Source organism: Rhinatrema bivittatum, chromosome 9, assembly GCF_901001135.1.
Source record: "Rhinatrema bivittatum chromosome 9, aRhiBiv1.1, whole genome shotgun sequence".
Classification (NCBI taxonomy): domain Eukaryota; kingdom Metazoa; phylum Chordata; class Amphibia; order Gymnophiona; family Rhinatrematidae; genus Rhinatrema; species Rhinatrema bivittatum.
In genome coordinates, this window is record NC_042623.1 from 130,564,996 (window position 1) to 130,572,112 (window position 7,117).

Below are 7,117 nucleotides of genomic sequence, written 5' to 3' on the forward strand. Positions count from 1 at the left end.
TAAATTTATCACTCATATTAATAAACCGGATGGCTCCCGTGCTGTTTCCACAGCCGAAATTGGGCATGTTTTTCAAAATTTTTATGAACATCTTTATGCCGCTGATCCCTCGAATGTCATGAACCAACAATCCTTTTTTGCCAATTTACAGCTGCCTACTCTAACTACCTCCCAAAGAGAAGGTCTCAATAGACATATAGGGGCCATGGAGGTTGCGAAGGTAATCTCTGAGCTTAAATTGCATAAATCTCCAGGGCCGGATGGCTTAACCTCATTATTTTATAAATCTCTGAGCACACGCATTGTCCCCTCGTTGGCAGCACTTTTCAATCACATGATCTCCCAGGAGACATTACCTGAAACAATGAAAGTAGCTGCCATTACTATTTTACCCATACTGGGTAGGGACCCTGCAGATCCAGGATCATATCGCCCAATTTCTCTTCTTAATCAAGATGTCAAAATCTACGCAAAAATCCTGGCCAATAGGTTACAATTTATACTCCCGGATCTCATTTCTATGGAACAAACAGGGTTTGTACAGGGCAGGCGACCAGTTTCTAATATACGTCGGCTATTGGTGGCCTTGGAAAGTTGTCGTCGAACGGAAGTAAAGGACCCCCTGTTGGTAAGTTTTGACGCTGAGAAGGCGTTTGACAGGGTGGCCTGGCCATACCTGTTTGATGCTTTACATTGTTTTGGGTTCTCAGGTTCATTTTTAACCGCTATAAAATTATTATATAAGGATCCCAAAGCCTTCATCTATATAAATGGCTCTACTTCTCCATTATTTACGTTAGGAAGGGGAACTAGGCAGAGTTGCTCCCTGTCGCCCCTTCTCTATATATTGTCCTTAGAGCCATTGACACAGAAAATTAGACAATCCTCCTCCATTCCTGGTATTTGGACTGGTTCTATAGAACAAAAGATGATGCTATTTGCAGACGATATGTTGATGCCAATCACCAACGCTCGTAAAACATTACCTAACTTATTAGATATTATCCAATTATTTGGTACTTTTTCAGGTTTGAAGCTCAATTTAACTAAATCGGAAGCCTTGGACGTTCTGGGTCACCTGAAGCCTGCTTGGCTGGATTTCCCGCTTCTGTGGGCCTCCGACACCATCAAATATCTAGGGATCAGAATACACAAAGACCCCCAACTTTGGTATCAGTATAATATATCTCCCCTATTAAAACAGTTTCAGGCCAAAACTACTAGTTGGAGCTCTCTGCCTTTGTCTATCTCGGGCAGGATAGCTTTAGTTAATATGATTTTACTCCCTAAATTACTGTACATCTTACAAATGGCCCCATTTTACTTGAAATCTGTTGATATACGAGCGTTTTATAGGATATTTGGTAAATTTTTCTGGAGTCCCAAAAAAGCTCGGTTGAGTTTTGCTAAATTGATGGTGCCAAAAGCGGAGGGTGGCCTGGGAGTTGCCAATTTACGGTACTATAACATTGCTTGTCTGCTTCCCACGCTTCGGGAATGGCTGGGTTATGGTATGAGTACTAATGTATTACAGCTGGAGCGAGAAGCTTACGCTCCTTGCCATTTAGCATTTCTCCTGCATTCCTCAACTGGTACACTCCCTTTGCACATCTCTCACAGTTTCATGGCTGGAAGCATGCGCAGTTGCTGGAAATATCTCAGACAATTGTTGCATTTGGAGTGGAAGACTTCCTTTTGCTTACCGCTATTGAACAATCCGGGCATACCTACCAAGACCTTATTGTGACTTCAAGAGAAGGGAATTACTAATTTGCTTCCTTTTATGGACTTACAGAACATTTGTATGCACTCCTTTGAATATTGCTGTCAACATCTTCATCTTCTCTCCTCAGACTATCTTACGTATTTACAAATTCACAGTTATGTTCAATCCAGGCTGCTTCAGTGCACAAGAGAAGTAACTAATGGCCCTTTTCAACGATTCCTACATCTCAGTTCGACTACACTGGTGAAATTGTCTATGTACTATAAGTTTTTACATGATATCTCCCGATACACACTCTACAATGCTTGCTCGTCAGCATGGGCCTTGGACTTGACGCTGGTTGTAACTGCCCGCGCTCTTCGTACAAGTACACAGCTGCTTCCAAAAGTAACCTTGAGCATGACTATGAGAGAATTGCAGTTCAGGATTACTCACAGATTAATTATCTGGCCTAGACGGGCTCTCCTTGCTGGTATTATACCCACGGGGGACTGTCTTAAGTGCTCTCATCCAAATGCAACTTTCATTCACTGCCTGTGGGAATGTGAACCCATTCAATCCTTCTGGCAGCTAATTCTTCAACAGTATCCATACCACTTAATTGATGGGAGCTTCTGGAGTGCTCGATTTTGTATTTTGGGAATTCCATCTACTATGAGTCATCATATTAAGGCTTGGATTCTATTATTACTACACAAGAGCCGATTGGTGGCCCTGCGTATGATTCTTCGTCATTGGATATCCTCAACATCCCCAGCTTTGCGGGAGTGGACAGACGCTATGTTGGAACTTTATCTTTTAGAAAGAAAGTCCTTATCTACCTCCTCCAAGACACAGCTACAATTTGCGGCAATATGGAACCCATTTCTTAAAATGTTGCCCCCTTCCACCATAACAGCTATCTCTTAGTGACTTGAAATGCTCAGTGCCTGCATAATTACTTGGGGTATTCTCTGTATTGACTTTTCGCTTTTGTGACTAATTGAACGAACTTAGGTTTCCTTTGTGGGTGGGGAAGGGAGGGATAGGGAGGGATTTGGTCATAGAGATTGTACCTTGATTGATAAATGTACATGTAAGCATAAATGTATGTATGTCTTTGGGTACTTGCAGTAGCATTTACTCACATGTTAAGAGGTTAATGTTAACTTGTTCAAGGCTTAAAACTTAATAAAAAAGGATGACAAACAAAACTGGCCAAGCCTTTGGGAATTTGATACCACTATACTGTTTTGCATTCTCCACACTCTACATCTTGAGTGCTTTGATGCCACTGTGTTATTTGCCATACCTCTCACTGTAAGTCTCAGGGTGTTTATGCCCCTGTTGCTGCTGCTTTGTTCCTCTTTACGTGTCTTATGGTGTTAACTTAATACCATTATTGTTGGTACCTTTTGCTCCTCTGTAGCACCCTTGTGGTTATGTCACTATTGTTGGTGCATTTTGCTTCTCTTATGATGATTTGTGATGTTCATGCCATTGTTGTTTGTGCTATTTGCTCTTCTTTTGGTGCGTTGAGGTATTTATGTCCCTGTTTGGGCTATGTTGACCCCCTAACTGACCCTTGTTCTTCCTTTTTATGCACATAAAGTTTTGGTTTGAGGTTTTAAATGCCAATACTCCTGCTATTCCTGAGCCTTTGTTGGTATTTTTGGGACATGGGTGTTCCTGCCTCTGCTCTGGCTGTCTTCAAATTTCTTTTTAGATATCCTTATGGATTCTATTTGACTTTACATACCAATCCAATGCTTTACATGTCTGCTGCATCTCTCCTGTATCCTTGGAGAATATTTATTTCACTATTAGTGCTGATTTGCTCTTCTTTTGGTGCATTGAGGTATTTTGTTACTGTTGGTGCCAAGGTATTCCTTGGGTTATTCATAGTGCTACTTTAATGTAGTCATGAATTGCTCTTTCCTCTGCTGCTGAAGCATGCCTGCAGGTTCTACTAAAACTGAATAGAAAACTCCAATTTTGGAGCCCAAAATAGGATGCACTTTATCCCCCATTGATTTTAAAGGGAAATGAATGAATAAATGACACAAATAAATGGACAAAATTTGTGTTTGAAACAAATGAAATGAATTATTGATGTTGTGACTAGCAGTCCGTGGGCCTGTCCCATGAACCACTGCTCTTACCTCCAGCCCTAGACACTAGATACCCACCTCCATTGCCAGGGGAGGCCTCTTCATGGGTGCATGGCACAACACTGCACTGAGCCTGCCTTCTCTGCTGCTCTCCCCGCCACCGGGCTTAGTTCCACTGATCGTGCAGCAGGCCCCTTCACTAGCTTTGCTGCCAATGCTGCTCCTGCTTCAGGCCCCTCCTAGGAGTGTATGCGTGCCGATTCCAATTCTCTCTTAAAGGGCCCATGGTGGGAAAACACCAAAGGCACACAAAAATTATGTCTCGGCAGAGGCCTTTAAGAGGTCTTCCTTGCCTCGGCAGCAAGTCGACTCCTCCTGTAAGAGTGCTTTGCCTGTGTTCCTGGTTTCCACTGGGTTTTTTTTTCCTGTGCTCCAGTGTCCTCTTCTTGGTTCCTTGGCAGTCTGATTATCTCCTGAGTTCATGTTCTTGTGGTCAGTCTTCCTTCATCTTTCTTCAGCATCTCGTCTTGCCCCAATGATCCCCTATTCTCCTTTTCTCTCCTCATCTCTTCAGATTGGACTACTGGCTTGACCTCGGACTGGACTTCTGGCATTGATTTGCATTGGACTTCTGGGTTGACCTCGGATTGGACCTCGACACAGCTTGACCCCACCTGCCCCAGACCACTGCCTGCTTCCTCTTCTGACCGAACAGTGCCTGCCTAGACCACTGCCTGAACCATGACTCTGCAAGAACACTGCCTATCTTTGACCACAGCCTGACCCTGACCCTGTTGACTGCTGCCTGTCCTGACTGCTGCTTGCCCTGATGCCACTTCCTTCTTGCTGGCTTGCAAATTCTTCATCTGGGCAGATCTTCACCTCCACAGAGGACCACACCTAAGACCAGCCGCTCCCAGCACCCGAGGGCTCAACTAAGGGGAATGCAGGCTGGTATTGGCGAAGATCCAGTTGGGCCTCTGCTTCTGCCAGCTTTGCCTGCCAATGATGGGGTCCAGTGTGACTCCTCCCTGCAGGTACCACCATCTCTCCCTCGGCATAAGTGTCCATAACCACAACAATTGAGGCATACAAAATGAACTAAAGAACCAAATCAGAAACTTTTTCCATGCACAATTCTAATATAAGTCATAGATTAAATAGATGTCAATGGTTTGGGTCCAAATAATGCACTCCGGCACCTATATGCACTGTATTAGCTGTTATAAGTTTTCCTTTTTCTAGTGCGCAGGAGGTGGACTCTTGGGCCGAGGTGGGGTTGACGCTACCCACAGGGCGAGCCCTATGGGTCCCCAACGTCGGTAAGCGGAGATGGCTGACTGACAGAGGCTGGCTGGAGCTTCACTAATACCAGCCCTCGTTCCCCGGAGGTTGAGCCCTTGGGTACCAGGGCTGGCTGGAGTTAGGTGGGCCACCGTCCGAGGTCTACTTAGGGATGAAGCAGAGGTCAGACAGGAGTCAGCAGTGGTAGAAGTTGGTAGTCGGATCTTGACGAGGTGGAATCCCAGGGACTCGGGCTCCAAGGAGAACAAGAGGCAGTCAGGGGGTGCCCAAGTAAGAACAGGCCGAAGCCTGAGAGGCCAAGTCCAGGATGAGTTCAAGAAAAGCATCTTTGATCAGGCTGAAGTTGGGGCAGGTGGAAGCAAGGAAGAATGGAAAGATAGGCGTAGGTCAAAACCAGGAGTTGGGCAAGGCAAAGGTCAAACCAGGAGTCAAGCAGGTTTGTTGTCAGACGAAGCTATGGTCGGGTCCAGGAGATAATCAGTAGCGTGACAGGCAAAGCAGTGGTCAGGTCCAGGAGATAATCAGTAGCGTGGTCAGGCAAAGTGGTGGTCAGGTCCAGGAGTCAGTCAGTAGGAACAAGCAGGGTATTTACAAGACTCAGGAGCAGGAATGAATACCAGGATCAGGAACAGGAACTCAGATGAAACAGGAACCAGGAACATGAAGGGATCACCAGAGGAAGCAACTAAGCACATGTCCAGCGTGAAGACCTGTTGCAAAGACAAAGAAACTCTGGCTGGGCCTGGCCTTATATACCGGGACCCAGTGACATCATCATCTGGGACCCTGGGTTGGATTCCCGCCGCGGCCCCTTTAAAGGAAGAAGAGATGCGTGCGTGCACGCCGAGTGAGGGGCGCGGCGCAGGACAGCGGCGTCTCCCTGCGGACCGTGCGGGGAGGCCCGTCATGGAGCAGAGACGTCCGTTGCAGAGTCAGGAGCACAAGGGGCAGCCCAGAGTTGGAGGCGGCGGCCCATGGCCACAAGAGAAGCGGAGCCAGGTGATGGGACAGGCGAATGGGGGTAAGAGGGCCTGGCCGCAGGCCTGCCATGGTCAGCTTATGCAGCAAACATACTCTGCTTTTAAACACTTTTTTCCACTCCTACATGTTCTGAATACGAAATGCCTTAGTCACTAAGGATTCAGAGTCAGCTTCCCAAAATGTCCATTCCACATGCCCATTCACCATTTGCCTTTCCCAGTGCTGGCACCATGCTGTGAAACTGCCTCGAGGGATCTTTGTGGAGACAGGCCTGTTGTGGCAGTGAAGCGTAACAAAAATTGGAACTGATCAGAACTATAGTTATCATGTTATTCTATAAAATATCAAAGTATCAACGGTCAGTGCTTGCATTCCATCTCTGCTGCAGGGATCAGCTTTCAAGAATTTGGTATTTATTATATTTTAGATAAGACATAGTACTAACCAGTTGAAAATGTAAGTAATGTATAACCAATTATAAAATCTCAAGATCTCCTAGTTCTGCATTTGCTTTATTTTGCTATGGTGATCTCCTGCATTTCTGCTAAGAAATCTTACTAATAAAGATTTTTCTCTGAGTTGGCTGGTATTAAGTGCTTCTTTACTCACAACATTGCTGCTAATGCCTGCCTTATTCTTGCCTCAAGCACCTGTACTACTCATGTGAAGGCCTGGAGTAAGTACGGATCATTCTACTGTTTTCTTTTCTGCCCCTTACCACAGATTTTAGACTACTTGCTCCACACACTTTGGCTAAAAACTGCTCATAGTGCTGAATATAGGCTCAATGCGCATCACTTAATCATCCTGTGGTTCTGAATATAGGCTTAATGTGCATCACTTAATCACCACATCTTTGTCTGTTCACAGAGACCCAGCAGCTCCTCAAAGGATGAAGAGGAGGAGGAGGTAGAGACTGCCCTGCCACCAGTTGTGCCAATTTCTCCAATACATCTACAGGCCCTTTACACCACTACTGCTATCCCTACCTGGCTCTGAATCCACTGCCCCCCCC